Genomic DNA, 14,630 nt, shown 5'->3' with positions numbered 1-14,630 from the left:
CTTTCACTTGGGTTGGGAAAGACCAATATGGTTCTGCATCCAACACTCGAAAACGTTTTTTCACCACTCCAAACCCTCACTCAATGGTAGTTCTCAATGAAGAGTGTCGGAGGTTGAACAATTCTTGCGCATTCTCAGGAGGACGATCACTAAACTCTTTCAAGTGATATCGTACACTCCGATACGGTAACAATATTCCATTTTTATTACCATACCCAACATCACCAAAATAATATTTACCTACATATATTAAAAAATAAAACCAAATCACTACTATGCTTAGGAAAACACATAATATTTATTAAACTAATAAACCAAAAAGGTGAAGTAATCGTGTAATACCATCGGGAATTGAAAATCCCCCTGGCCTAGCAAATGCATCATTTAATACACGTGAATCATGTGCACTACCTTCCCATCCAGCCAACACATAAGTGAACTTTAAGTCAAAACTAATGGCAGCTAACACATTTTGCGTGGTTCCATCTTTGCGACCACGAAATTTTCCTTGTATTTCAGGTGGCACAGATGCACGAACATGTGTACCATCTATTGCTCCAACACAATCCTAATTTTCGACAGACATAATGGTTTAAAATTACATAAATCTTCACAATTTACAAAAATACACAAGTCGCAATATTTACCTTAAAATATGGGTAAAACCTTCTGCTATTCCTTATCTCTGGAGGTGTATCTTTGCTACGCAGTCTTATTAGAGCTCTATATAATTTCAGGACCCCCTTAAGGACGACCTTGAAGTATCTATGAACAGTCTCAGTTGATCTATAGATCCGACTACCCATTACACGAAACCTCACATTATGACCAATAATGTGCAAGAAAATGAACACTTGCTCCGTAACAGACATGTGAATAGTCGGACGTACGTGCTCCCCCTCAGTGAGGATGTGACATAAGTGGTGGAAAGCTATAGGCTTCATCCTAAGTTGATTCACACAATGTCTCTCATTTCCATGCAAAACACTATTTATGTATTCCTCTCTCTCGGCGGCATGGTTAACATAAGGCGCCTTAGGCAGTTGTCTACGTCTACGTCGTAATTTCCTTAACAATGCAACCCCCACAAGGAGGACAGATGCAACTGAGGCAAGAATTGCGGCTTTGGTTTTTTTCTTCATCTAACAAAATCACAAACATTGTGGTCTAAGAGGTATGTAAACAAGTATGTTATTGATTACACCATAAATAAAATCAGCCACAAACATAAAACATCCAAACCATCACATTGCATTCTATTTACACTATAACAATACCATCACATTGATAACTGCACATTGATATAGCACAATACCATCACATTGCATTCTATTTATAATCACCTATATACCCAAAGCACCTTCAATTAAAGTTTAAACACACACATATTATACTGCAAGAACATAATAACACCAAGTATGGGTGAAGCTCCAAAATTTCTACACATAACCCAACTAGCCAAATTAAACAAAAAATCACAGCAAAAGTTCTACACATAACCCAACTAGCCAAATTCTAATAAAAATCACAGCAAAAACCAATCATACATAATCAGTCAAGCCCCAAAATTCTAAAAAAAAAAAATCAAACCACAAACCAATCGGGAATAACCTACAATCAGAAAAGCCCCAAAATTTCATATGCATAACCCATAAATACACAGTTTCATAAACAATGGATAATTAAAAAAATTGATAAATAACCTGCAATCAGAAAAGCCCCAAAATTTCATATGCATAATCCACAAATACACAGTTTAATCAACAATGGATAATTAAAAAAATTAATAAATAACCTGCAATCAGAAAAGTCCCAAAATTTCATATGCATTACCCACAAATACACAGTTTAATAAACAATGTATAATAAAAAAATTAATAAATAAAAACATGTAAATAATTATATAAATATTTATATAAATAAATATATAAATATTTATATAAATAAACAAATAAATATATATATATATATATTTCAGAGATCGGATCGGGAGGATGGGTTGGACCGGTGAGGTGAGTGGATCGGAGGTGAGTGAGTGTGTGGATCGGACGTGTGGGTCGGAGGTGAGGTGAGTGTGTGGCGGTCAACCGGTTCCGGAAAACTCACCGTGAGTCTGTGTTTGGCTCGGTGATCAGAGTGGCCGGACCGGTGATCGACTTGCTGAGCTGGATCGGGTGCCTTGGTCTGGATCGGTGTGAGTTTGAGCTGTCACTCACTGTGGGTCTGCAGCGTTTGGCGCGGTAATCGTCTGGCAGAGCTCGGCGTGACCAGTGTGAGGTAGATCGGTGTCGGTTTGTGGATCGTTGGCTCTCGTTCTTTCTCTTGCTCGTTGGCCGGATCGGAGCTCTGGGTGGCTGGATCGATCGGAGCTCGATCTCGTTCGTTGGCTTGATCTCGTTCGCACTTGATCTCGCTCGTTGGCTGTTGTGTTCTTCGATTGTTTTTTTTGTTCTTTCTCTCTCGCTCTCGTGTTGTGTTTTCTGTTTTTTCTCTCCCTCTCTCTGCGTTTTGCAAGACCCGGAAGTGAATTGAAGTGAAAATGAGGGGAGAAATTCATTTCCGGGTCAAAGGTGAAATTAGTGGTCAACTGGAAATCATTTTCCGGAAAATAATGTTTTCCGTGACAGCCAAACACATGGATTTTCCGGAAATTGATTTCTGAAATTGGTTTTCACCCAAACCAAACACAGCCTAAGTGACACTGTAGCTACAGTAGCTACAATTTTTTTTTTAGGTCTTTAGTTTGTATTTTTTTCTTTTTATATATATCGTTATACTGACATAACAAATTTTATAATATTTTCACAATTATTAAAGTGTCAATTTCTTATAAGTCAAAATAAAATACACTGCCATTTTGGTTTATTGAGCCACTCTGTCCAAGGACCGGAGCCATCTAGGTTGTGCCGAGGAGAAAGTCTTCTTGGATAAGCTCAGTTCACCTCTATGCGATCATCATGAATACCATGACCAACGACTGTCCGTTCACCAAAGGCCTAACCTTTTAGCCCACTCTCTACAAATTTATTGTTTGGGCCTTTAACGTTCGAAACCAATACGAATTTGGGATCGTTGCAAATTGAGTCCTTACAATTGGCATCGTCTATGGGAAGGCTTGTGCGTTGGCGCAGGCGGCGGTTAGTCATGGTAGGATCAAGCCCCTATCAACAAGGGTCCCTCGAAAGAAACAATTTTGGCGGTGGTGCAAGTTATGCGAAAGCCTCTCCATCATTTCCAGTAGCATGCGGTTGTTGCCCTAACTCAACTCCCATTCAGGGTTACACTTCGAAGTGCCAGTGGCACGGGCAGTTCTAAGGGCTTCTAACATCAAGTCTATGCCCCACACATTTGTCAAGGGGCTAATCCTCGCGGGTCCCGATTCACTGAATTCCCACAAGTGCTAGACAGAACCAAGGTCTTGCATGGTCCTTGGACTCAAACCTATGGGGAAACTAGTCACTAGAAAATATAAGTGTTGGATAGAACCAAGGTCTTGCATGGTCCTCAGACTCAAACCTATGGGGAAACCAGCTACTTCAAGAAGAAAGTGCTAGATAGAACCAAGGTCTTGCATGGTCCTCGGACTCAAACTTATGGGGAAACTAGCTACTTCAAGAAGAAAATGCTAGACAGAACCAAGGTCTTGCATGGTCCTCGGACTCAAACCTATGGGGAAACTAGTCACTAGAAAATATAAGTGTTGGACAGAACTAAGGTCTTGCATGGTCCTCGGACTCAAACCTATGGGGAAACCAGCTACTTCAAGAAGAAAGTGCTAGACAGAACCAAGGTCTTGCATGGTTCTCGGACTCAAACCTATGGGGAAACTAGTCACTAGAAAATATAAGTGTTAGACAGAACCAAGGTCTTGCATGGTCCTCGGACTCAAACCTATGGGGAAACCAGTTACTTCAAGAAAAAAGTGCTGGACAGAACCAAGGTCTTGCATGGTCCTCGGACTCAAACCTATGGGGAAACCAGTTACTTCAAGAAAAAAGTGCTGGACAGAACCAAGGTCTTGCATGGTCCTCGGACTCAAACCTATGGGGAAACTAGTCACTAGAAAATATAAGTGTTGGATAGAACCAAGGTCTTGCATGGTCCTCGGACTCAAACCTATGGGGAAACCAGCTACTTCAAGAAGAAAGTGCTAGATAAAACCAAGGTCTTGCATGGTCCTCGGACTCAAACCTATGGGGAAACTAGTCACTAGAAAATATAAGTGTTGGACAGAACCAAGGTCTTGCATGGTCCTCGGACTCAAACCTACGGGAAACTAACTACATCAAGAAAGGCTTAAGTCCTAGACAGAATGGAAATCCCGCGCAGTCCTCGGACCCCCAACTCTAAGGAAACTAACACAACCGAGTGTTTAAACCCGGTACAGTTATACCTTGGTCCTCGGACCGAATGCCCAAAACAAGTTGAGGCTATGAATATCGTCCGAAACGTGGCAAAGCACTCTAGTGCCCGGCGACCCCCTCGTACAGTTCATTTTAGGTTACACGTCCTCGAGTGATCACCCCATATGCAATACAGAACATTCAGCTATTATCCCGGTTAGTCTCATATGGTTAACCTACTTGAAGTCGGCATTGTTGTGCCCGTCATTTTTAATAAGTTCAAAGTGGTAACTCTTTGCTAACAAGGGCATCGACCCTAAGTACTGTTCGAAAGAAAAGGACACCAGCACATCCATTCACAAAATAATTATTGCGGAAAAGAAAGAACACGCAAAATGAGATAAAGTCATCTTTTATTAGACAAAGAAATAGTACAGCTTACAAAAAAGGGGCTTAGACAAGCCTATACTAGAAGCTAACTATAGGAAAAAAAAAAAAAAAAAAAAAGGGACACGGAAACGATGGATCCTTCAATTTTGCTCTAGCAGCGACTAAGCAAGTCTGGATGGCACCAGTGATGGAAGAGAAGAAGAAGCAGAGGCACCTGGTCCACAACCTTGCTCTAGCAGTGACTAAGCAAGTCTGGACGGCACCAGTGATGGAAGAGAGGAAGAATCGGGGATGTCAAATCCCCGTACCAGCTCACAATTTTTTGGTTTCCCTCCTTAATGAGGTAACACCCCAATCAATTCTCCTCCCCCATTAAGTTATTCCTCTCTCCATCAAACCGCTTTATTTACCTCTTTAATAATTAAAAAAATTACACTCTTTTCAATGTTCTTCAAAAAATTATTTTTGGTGAAATTGAGCTTAAATTAAATAGAATTAAAGATTACAAAGTCTAAAATAAGAAACATACCAAGCATCAGTTGATAACCAGTACAAAATACAAGGAGGAGGATGCTAATACAAAACAAAACTATCACTTAGAGACTATCCTTCCTTGGCCAAAGGGTCCGCAAATTGATTATCTTCGCTATAAGTGTGGTGGGTCCATTGATGTGAGTTTTTTAAAGCATTCTTATATATTTAATGCTTCCATGATGTTAGACTTTCCTCTTTAACACCTCTCCATCAATCCGGTTTATTTGCCTCATGAGATTAAATTTTTTTACCTTATTTTTTAGTCTTCTTCATTAGTATAGCATTATTTCTTTTAATCTTGTTTTCATGCTTTTCATTAAATTTATTTTCTTTTTCCTTCTTGGTTCTCTTTTATTGTTTCCTCCTATTCCCCCCCTCCCCCCCAAAAAAAATCTGTTATCTCTCTTTTATTTTCCTCTTACCAACCATGTATTAGTTCTCCATCAAACCTAATAACATCATATTTTTATTTTCTTATCTTCTTTCATTTATTCCTTCCGTTGAATGACTCCTCATGTTCCCTGCTTCCTTATTTCCAATACCTCTCCTTAAAGAGTCCAAATCTTCTGTCACATTCTTCCTGTTCCACTGTATACTCCACAAAATAAAAACATACCACATGTCCATCTATTTTATTAAATGCTAAATTTATGCCTTCTATTATTTTAATTTCCTAAAGTAAATAAATTAATAACTTATCATATTTAAGTAATTGAAATAATAGAAGACATAAATTTAGCATTTAATAAAATAAATGGACATGTAGTATGTTTTTATTTGTGGAGTATATAATGGAATAGAAAGAGTGAGATAGAAGATTCGAACTCCTCCTTAAATGCCTCAGAAACACAAATGATTCTCGTAAACAAATGAAAAAGGTTTGGCTCCAAGCTCAAATAGAAAAATGACACTGTATGCACATGACTCACTTGAGTAGTTGGACTAAGTAAGTCATGCATAAATGTCATCTTCTTGTTGATGGTTGGAGCCCCAAACAAAAACTAATATAAATATAAGGAAAATGTTAAAAGCACTAGGAGTTTTAGTGTTTTACTATAAACTGATGTAGTAAAACTTGTAGTCCTATAACATTGCTGTAAATACACTCAAGTTTGTTCTATCAAATCTAGCTAAAATGAAATATTCTTTTAGCATAAATAATTTGTAAAAGATGATTAATTCTAATATATTAACTTGCATAAATTGTAAAGAAAAATAAGTCTAGACCGTTGCAAATTAATTACATATCCCGCACTATGCGACTTGTATCATATGATAAAAAAAAAGTATTTAGCTTGGCTGAGGTGGTTCGAAGTGGGTGTTGCATTCAATGGAATTATTTCATAACGTAATTCTATATTCTTATTTTTCTCCTTAGTTTGATTCGAAAACAAAAAGATGGATAGGTTATTTTCTTTCATTGGGGAGATCTCTGATTATACTTCTGCATCTCTTATGCAAGTTGCTTTGGCATCTAAAATTAATGCCTTGTTGTAAAAGTATCTTTTTATATACTTTGCTTTCATTCATATATTTTTTATTGATGTATCTCACACACACACATATATATATGCGCTGCAAGTTAGGATTGTTTTGTGAAGAAATCTACCAAAAAACTGTTTATTGATCTGTTTGTTTTTGAGAAAATGGAGTATCTTGACTTGCTTAAGAAGGGCCTCATTGTTTTATTTTCTATTGCTTTATTTTGAAAGCTCATTCCATATATAGAACCTTTTTAGGATCTGTTTGTATTCATGGAGTATCTTGAATTGCTTCTGAAGGGTCTCGTTGTTTTGTTTCCTATTGCTTTCTATTGAATGCTTATTACATACAAGTGGAGCTTCCGGTAGATAGAGAAGGAGCAAACGAAAGTATTGGTCACTGGTGTTGTAGGCATGCTAGTTCAATATGATATTCTATTGGCTTTTCTTGGTCCTTGCTAGAAATATTATTATATCTCCAACTTAGATAGCTGAACCTAGAACTTTATTTATTTTTGCTGAATTTCTGAACCATATTTATCTAGATTTTATTCTAATTGACAAAAATGAATGTTCTCCTAATGTGAAACCTCAAAAGTTCCTTTTTTGCATGATTGCTTAATCCAAATCTGCTTGTATGCTTGTGGATACTAGTTTTCTTTTTTCCTTCTTTTGGTATCTTTATTAGCTCATATATATACATATTTCATTTATTTCTTTTGTTAGAATAATGGTTAAATAATTACTATTTGTTTTTGAAAATGTAACGCTTAAATAATGCCACTATTTTTATTTGAAAATGAGTTTAAATTACTTTTTTGTAGATAATCTAAAGAAATCTTTCAAATTTTAACTGTTGTGCTGTTGTTATAGTCATTATTATCTTATACATTGAAGTCTTTTCTAGATTCTCCAAAATATATATATATATATATATATATTCCAAATAGTTGGAAAGAATGAGAATTGAAAGAAAAGAGTGTCTTATTATATCAAGATGACTGTTGTTACATGTCACTATATCAAGGACCAGGTGTATTTGATTTTCAATTGTGTAGTGTGTATCTCAAAAGTTTGATTTTGTTCAACAAGGCAAATTGGTTATGCCATCCTTCCATTGATTGCAAGGGGAGTCATGTTAGGTCCTGATTAGCTTGTGACTCTGCACTTGTTTGATAATATCAAGCAGGTAGATGAAGCCTTGAATGGGATAAAAATGGAATTGATTGATGCTGCCTTTCCTCTTTTGAAAGGTATGTCTCTTGTCTTGAGAGATAATTCTAGGTAGATAGAATTATTCTCTCCCTTGAGGTTTCTTAAACTGTCATGAATATGTTTGGATAGGAGTGATTGCTACCACGGACATTGTTGAAGCTTGTAAAGATGTCAATTTATGCTTGGTGGATTCCCACGGAAGGAAGGTATGGAAAGGACGGATATGATGTCTAAAAATGTGTCTATGTACATGGCTCAAGCTTTGGCCTTGGGCAAGCATGCTGCTGCGGATTGCAAGGTGACCTCAAAAATGCACTTGAGTGTGTAGATATGATATAACTCATATAAGATTTTAGAGACATTCACACTAGTTTACAATATTATAAATTCTCCTATATAGATTTGTATTGTTTGTATATGTATCCTACTTTAAAAGTAATGAATTTGGATGCTCTAAGATGATTTGAAGTTTTAAAAGCAGAGACCTTTTGGTGCGGACACCATATTGGACTTATTGGTGCTGATTAATGATGTAGAACATACAACATAGGCTTTCCTTAAGTAGAGAGACAACCAGAAGTTAGTGTGCAAGAAATCTAGGAAGTAGAAAAGTACTAGTAGAAATCATTGATGATGACCACTATGCACCCTTGATATGATAGTCACTTCACAAGTACAAAGTTCTTGTGCGGGGGGGGGGGGGGTAAGGGCCGGAGTTCAATTCTCCAGGAGAGAGTTTTACACACGTGTACTTAGATTATGTTAGTAGAATTTCTATCTTGTATAAAAAAATAAATAAAAATAAAAATCATTGGTGATGGCGATAGAATTCCCTAAAAATTATAAGGGAAACAATGCTAGGAGCTAAACTCATCACCTCCGAGTCTCTGACCACAACCAAAGCCACTTTTCGAGAAAACTCTTTCATTTAGTCCCTGAAATTTTCATTTTTGCCATTTTTAGTAATTTTATTCGGTTACAACTTTTCATTTAAAAGTCAAAATAATGTCCCATCTATTTTGGGATGTCTCCTAGAGATAGTAGAGTTTGATTTTGCAATTATCTCAGTTTTGCAATTTTTGATAGTAGAGTTTGATTTTGCAATTATCTCAGTTTTGCAATTTTTGGGTATTTGTTTTCTTATTTTGTCACCTAATTTTGTACTTAATGCGAATTAGGGTTTTAGGGTGTTTTCCTAGCCGTCTTAGGAGTGCTTTAAGGTTTCTAAGGGTCTCCTAGCAGCCCTAGGACTGCTTCACTATTTAAACGCAATTCATAAATATTCAAACTTTTGTCTCCCAATTTTATGGTAGATTCCAATAACCATTCTTGTGAATTCAAGGAACCTAGGTTATTTTTCCTAAATAAACACGTTTTGTTCCTTATTATGAACAAAACTTGTTATGAGTTAATTTTTCAGAATTTTTTTTTTCAGTATTTAATGTATTTGTTATGAAGTTATTTCCTTTAATTTCACTATAGAAGACAAGTTGATTATGAATAAATAGAATTTTATTGGATGTTTTTCTTCCAACACTTGATGTTTAGTACAAGCAATCCTAGGCAGTGAACCTAGGTTCTTATCTCTATTACTTTGCTTGGTACTAATTCCAGGCAGCTGTAAGTGTTGATTCCTAGGTTCTATCCCTCCTTTCTATTGAGATGCCCTCTTTAGGTCATGATAATTATGCATTTTCAAGTCTAGTTTCCAACTTATTTATGAACATATTTAGTGAAAACCAGATTTCTAACTATTTCAAATGTTGGAATTTTTTAGTGTTTTTTTCCCTTAATCTTCACTTCATGCAGTTAATTTTTGGACTTGATATTGTTTCATAACTTGATGCCTTTTCATTGCTTTTATTATGCAGGTGCTAGTTTTTGCTAAGCCATCAAACACTAATGCACTCATCTTGAAAGAATTTGCTCCTTCAATCCCAGAGAAAAACATCACATGCCTAACACGACTTGATCATAACAGAGCATTGAGCCAGATAGCTAAGAGGCTAAAGGTTCATGCTAGTGATGTCAAGAACATAATCATTTGGGGCAATCACTCTTCCACTCATTATCCAGATGTCAATCATGCGACTTTCACCACTAAAAATGGAGAGAGTATAGTCCGAAAACATGTTGCAAACGATCATTCGTATCTCAAAGTATCCAACGTGTTTATTCCTTTCCACTTTCACATGTTTAAATTATTTGGAGGCATAGGTTGATAAACTGCATCAAACTTCCTCTGATACCACGATAATTAAACTACTACTTCTCCTAAAAGCTTAAACTATTAAGAAATGATAAATTTAATAATTATTTAACCATTATTATAGCATTACTTGTTGCTGAGTCAAATGCATAATGTTATTAACATTCAGGACTTTGGTAGTTGTAGCTATTGCCCCCCCCCCCCCCCTCGAGATATTAGTGATTTATCATCTATGAAAACAAAAATGCCCCAGTGAAATTATGCTCTCCTTAGACTATCATGCTTCTTTTAGGTAATAGTTTGGGGTGTACTATCAAGTAGTTTCTACATACCAATTACGTAACCCAGGGATTCAAATCTTCAGGGTGTAGGTATATACACACACACACTTGAATTTTTCTTGATTCTTGTTAGGACGTAGCTTTGATATTGAAAAATTATTAAACTCCAAAGTTTTAGGTTGGCGTGGGGTACAGCGGTGTGCATGTTTTAATTTAAGGTTGCAACCCTTTATAGGGTCTTTAACAACTGTCCTCTTTTTTCAAAAAAAAAAAAAAAAAAAAATTGTTTGTCATAGGTTAAAAACCGAGTTCATCAACACTGTACAGCATTGTGGTTTAGCCATTATCAAAACTCGAAAAGCATCAAGTGCATTGTCTGCTGCAAGTGCTGCCTGTGATCACATACTTGATTGGGTTTTCAAGACTCCCAAGGTTGATTCTTTTGTAATTTTTCCTTTGACTTTGTAATTCAAGGAACGTGGGTTTCCATGGGAGTTTGTTCTGATGGTTCTTATGGGATCGAACCTGGCCTTATTTACTCTTTTCCTATTAAATGTGAGAATGGAAAATGGTCAATTGTGCAGGGTAAGTTCTGTGGGGCTTCTAAAGGTTGTAAATGTTACATCTTCGTTCCTTAAGAGTTGAACTTCTAATATTTCTGAAACTACAAATCACTATAATCTGCCTAGAGGAATATATGATGTCTGTCAATTATGTCTTAGATCTAAATAATGGTTTAGAGCAAAGGTTATTTGGAGTAGTGTGGACTGCAACAATGAAATGCACAAAGCTCAGAACTCCCAATTACTGATGAGCAATGATGATTAAAATGAGCGTAGAGAGTTATATAATTGAGGATTCATGAATGAATAATTATAATTATGAGAGCTTACTATACTTTTGTGTCTGCATTTTATTTTCCAAAATGTTGTGAAATGGTTCAATTTTTATTATTTTTTATTATTACTTGCATAAGATCATTTCAGTGCATTCCGTGTTTGGAACTTGTTTATGCATTGGCAGGGCTCAAGATCGATGAGTTCTCAAGGGCAAAGATGGATGCAATGGCAAAAGAACTCATCAAGGAAGCATCATTAGCCAAGTCATGCCTCAACGAACAATAAACCATCTTTCCTTGGAGAATGAAGAAGACTTGATAAATATATGAAAACAAAAAAAGGATTTCCAATTTCTATTCTAACTTTATGTACAAATTTTATCCATCACTTGCAAGCTTTGGAACAATGACAGAACAAGATGTGCCCTTTTGATTTATCTTTTTTTCATGTGTTAACGAAAGTGTAGACGACTTCACCTAGCCCCTCCCCCAATTCAATAATCAGTCCTATGTCGCTAATCATATGTTTTTATTCACTTTCTAATTAGTCATTTCAAGTTTCTATTAATTATTTCAAAAATCCTATAAAATATGAAATTTTGAAGTCATAAAAAATGCTAAATTATTATAGGTCATGTGACTAACAATTTAACTATGTTGCTTTGAGTTTAACTAACAAGACACGGCTTTTTCCTGTGCATCAGTGCACTGGACATGTATCCACATCATAATGTGTGTAGTGCACAAATGCACTGGACACAAGCTTAACCTTAACTATCATTCAACGGAAAGTCCATCAACCTATAAGATGGAAGGGTTTAAATCTAAACGCTATATGACATTAGGATAATGAACTCAAATTTTAAAAATTTTAGGAGGCAAAACAAAATTACATTAATTTTTACTATGTAAATTACAATTTGATCTAATTTATATTATCAACGTATATGGGTCATACTTTTTATCCAAAAAAAAAAAAAAAAACATATATGAGTTACACTTATTCAACGGTTCCTCTATGTGTTTTTTTTAGAGTACCATACCCACTAAAATCTTAAACAATCGCAATTTAATGAGAAATGATATGTCCACAACATTTTCACAATATTTTTATAACAAATCTTAAGTGGTAGGCTGTTACTGATTGTTATTATTGGGGCAAAAAAGTAATCTTAGTGTTAGTTTTAAATTTGAACCAATAACAACTAACCACTTATGATTTGTTGTGAAAATGTTATAAAAATGTTATAGACATAGCACCTCTTCAATTTAATTATTTTAATCATCATCATTATTAGCCATCACTCTTTAATTTCCGTCCTCGATTACCGTCACTCTTCCATTCTGCTTCCTCATCCCAATTTTCTCTCTCTTTATATACAACCATATTTCAACTTCTCCTTTTTTTTTGTCTCTATCTCTTTCTCTAGCTTAAAGAACCACACTTTGAAACAGTGGCCTAAAACCCAGTTACAGTTCTAGTTAGTGCATGGCAGGCCCGTTAGGCTAATTTCCCAAACATATTAGTTTTTTTTTTTTTTTTTTTTTTTGAGAGGTTGATTTTGAAACATTTTTGTTTGGAACTCGAGTCTCTAAAAACTTTAAAAAATATATATCATTTTATGATTTTCTTTGTGAAACTCGAGTACTTGAGTTTCAAAAGTGGTCACATAACAAAAATATTTTAAAATTGGGCACATAACTAATATGTTTGGGAAATTAGGCTAACAGGCACACACACAAAAAAAAAAAAAAACTGCATGGCACAACTTACCATTCTTTTCTTATTACGTGACTTTATTTTCAATATTTTCTCTCGCTCTTTTTTTTTTTTTTTTTTTTTTTGGGAAGCTTAGAAAGTGCAGGAAAATGACACAATGTGATTGTCAATAATGAGGAAAGGAAAGTAAAAGCCTCCTCTAAACTAAGTGTAGCACAATCATTTTGCTTGGTTGAGGTGCTTTGATAAAAGTGAATTTTGCGTTCATGGGAACTTTTATAACTTAATTCTATATTCTTATCTTTTTCCTTAGTTCGATTGGAAAACAAAAAGAAGGATATGTTGTTTTCTTTGGATTGGGGAGAACTATTTTACTTTTGCATCTCTTACGCTGCTATGCAATTTTCTTTAGCATCTGAAAAGCTTTGTTGTACGGACCTTTAATATCATTCGTATATATATACATATACATGATGCAAGTTGGGCTTGCTTTGTGAAGAAATCCAGATGGAACTGATTATTGATCTGTCTGTTTTCAGGAAAATTAAGTATCTTGAATTGCTTCACAAGGGTCACATTGTTTTGGTTTATATTGCATTTTATTGGTGGCTTATTAGATACATTTGGAGCTTCTTTAAGAGAGAGAAGGAACCAAAGAAAGTGTTGGTCAAGGGTGCTACAGGCATGCATGCTAGCTCAATCTGATATCCTATTTGGTTAATCTTGGTCATTGCTAGAAATATTTGATTGACCTGTTATATTATTATGTCCCCAACATTGATATAGTTGAATCTCGAAATTTTTAGTTTTCAGTTTTTTTTTTTTTTTTTGTCTGAATTTCTGAACCAGTCATCTAGATTTTCATTCAAATTGACAAAAATGATTGTTCTCCAAATGTCAAACCTCAAAATTTCCCAATTTTACATAATTGCTTAATTTAAATTTTCTTGTATGCTTGTGGATACTAGTCGTTTTCTGGTTTCTTCTTTTGGCATCATTAGCTCATACATATTTCATTTCCCATTTCCTAACAATTTAAGTTTTTAGGAAAAGTGGCAATTTATCAAGTTTTCTTTGATGGGAATGAAGGTCAAATCGACCCCAATTGCTGCGGAAGTTCAATTTTCATTAAAATTTGTAAAAGTTTTCATGATTTTTGTCTCAATTGTTGTCAAAAGCTATCTAAACAGAGTATTTTAATTATTTCTCTTTAAATTTATCCTTTACTTCACTTGAAAACCATATATCTATTTGGTTCATGACTTCCTGCAATACTGTTCTGTTATATAATTCTTCAATGAAACTGTTTAAATCTGTGGCTTTCTTTGAAAATGAGTATAAATGCCATTTCTGTAAATTATCCAAAGAAATCCTTAAAACTATAAGTTCTTTGTTGATGTTAAATCATTATTATCTTATACATTGTGCTCTTCCAAATAGTTGGAAAAGAATGATAATTAAAAGAAAAGCTTGATTAATATCTGCTAAATATAAAACATAATATCAATATGACTGTTTTTACATGTCAAGGAGCAAGCTAATTTTATTTTCAATTATATAAGTTGGCAATTTCTTTCTTCTAGACATGATAAAAGTTTGTGTATCTGTAGCTCAAAATT

General features: G+C 35.0%; 1 protein-coding gene and 1 pseudogene across 4 annotated transcripts in view; both read left to right on the top strand.

Moving 5' to 3' along the window:
- The window catches only part of LOC126723075 (malate dehydrogenase, cytoplasmic-like), a 98,326-nt gene that overhangs the window by 65,742 nt on the left and 17,954 nt on the right, over nt 1-14,630 (top strand). The window lies entirely within an intron of this gene.
- LOC126722228 (malate dehydrogenase, cytoplasmic-like) lies at nt 1,995-8,317 on the top strand (annotated as a pseudogene).

This window comes from Quercus robur, chromosome 4, assembly GCF_932294415.1.
Source record: "Quercus robur chromosome 4, dhQueRobu3.1, whole genome shotgun sequence".
NCBI lineage: Eukaryota > Viridiplantae > Streptophyta > Magnoliopsida > Fagales > Fagaceae > Quercus > Quercus robur.
The sequence above is the reverse complement of the archived record's forward strand: the minus strand, read 5'-3'. Positions and strand labels throughout refer to the sequence as shown.